This window comes from Marmota marmota, unplaced genomic scaffold (genome assembly GCF_001458135.2).
Source record: "Marmota marmota marmota unplaced genomic scaffold, marMar, whole genome shotgun sequence".
NCBI lineage: Eukaryota > Metazoa > Chordata > Mammalia > Rodentia > Sciuridae > Marmota > Marmota marmota.
Window position 1 is genome coordinate 32170308 of NW_025999900.1, and position 1815 is coordinate 32172122.

Here is a 1815-nt window from a genome sequence, read left to right on the forward strand (position 1 = left end):
ATTTCTGAGAAATTAATACTATTATTAATACTATACACCCATCATAAAGATTAAGAAAATGAAGGCCCATCAAAGTGAAGGGACTACCTCAAATGCTTTGTGTCCATAAGTGTAAGAGCTGGAACTTGGAATCTTGTGACTGCTTTTTCCAAACAGCATTCTCTGTTCTCTTTGTGTATCACATTATGCTATAGGCTTTCCCCATAATTAGCAGGGAATTTGGGGGAAAAGGAAGTTACGCCTTTCAAAGCTCTATAAAATGTTTAAATATGAGCCATATCAAACTACAAAAAACTATTGAAAATAGTGTGATAGGCAACTATTAACTAATCAAACATCAGTTTAAACAGTCATTAATGTTTTTAAAATTCGTTCGTGTCTTTAAATGCATAAATTGACACTGTGTAATATTTAAATCTAAGGCTCTCGGTCTCATTCCTTCCCCTGCCTGCCTTCTCATCCCAGAGTTCCCTAAAGTTGCAACATATGATTTCCACACGTTTTTACACCTTAATCATTGCCCCTTTGCAATAAATACCATTATTTGGGTATTTAAAAAATTGTGTGTCATGATGTCATCTATTTTAATTGGTGATTTGCTTTTTTTGATTCAACATCATGATAGTGAAGGTTCAATTGCTTCCTCTGCAGTCCTGTTTAGAATTCCATTGCATGGATAAGCTGCACTGAGTTTGCCTAATTGAGGGCAATGTGGGGCTTATTTTTCCCTGTTACAAGCATGGCTACAGGGAGTGTCCTTTATATGTGTACTTTCACATACAATTGAGCAACTGACTTTTAATGTAAATATCTAGAAAGAGTAACTCCTGTGATTTAAAGTATGCACATCATCAGCATCATAATGGAATTCCAAATTTCTCACCAAAATGTTGGTGCCAATTTATACTCTCATCAGAATTTCCATATTTCAAAGTATTTATTTTTGTGGTAATAATAACTTACCTTTTTTTTTTCTTAGTGATGGGGATTAAACCCAGGCCTAAAACCCACACATTTTCTTCAACCTAATGGATATGGAGGGGTGTTTGATTATTTAATTTTCATTTCTTGACCAGGGCAGTTGAGAATTTTAAAATTCTTTATTAAAAAATTATTCTTATTTCTGTTTTTTTTTCTTATAATTTTACCCACTTTTTTCTATTGGTTTAAATGTCTCTTTAAGACAGTTAATTTTTTAACCAATTTTAAAAAATTTGTTCATAGAAGTAGTCATACATTCTGGAGTCTACTTTTTTTTTTTTTTAGATATATGGATTGTAACTATTTTCTATTTAGAAACTAGTATTTTTACTTCAATTATTTTGCTTTATAAATTATTCTAATTGAAAGTAATATTTATTATACTTCCCCTCTATGAACCTTGATTTTTTTTATACTTTGTTTTGAAAAACTACTCCTGTTTTCCAAAATTCTTGCACAGAAATCTTTAAATCCCATTGACACTGAAAGCTCAGTCTTGTCCCCAGTACTGATTCAGTAACAAGGACAAAGTTTTGAGAAAAAGGAAAAAATAGTTTTATTGCTTTGTTAGCAAAGAAGAAAGGCAACAGACCCACATCATAGGCTGCCATTCTAATTGTTAGGGGACAGAGATGGCTTTACAAGAGGGGACACAAGACCTGCTTTCCAGGAACATTGTCAGTAGATCAAATTAACATTTAACTTGTATCTGAAAGATCTTGTATCTCCAGATCAGGTCTCAAGTTAGGGCAGATAACTTGGCTTAGGACAGAAAGAATGTTAATCTTATTTCCCCCACAGATGGGGAGAGGAAGAAGGAAAGGGGGGGGGGGG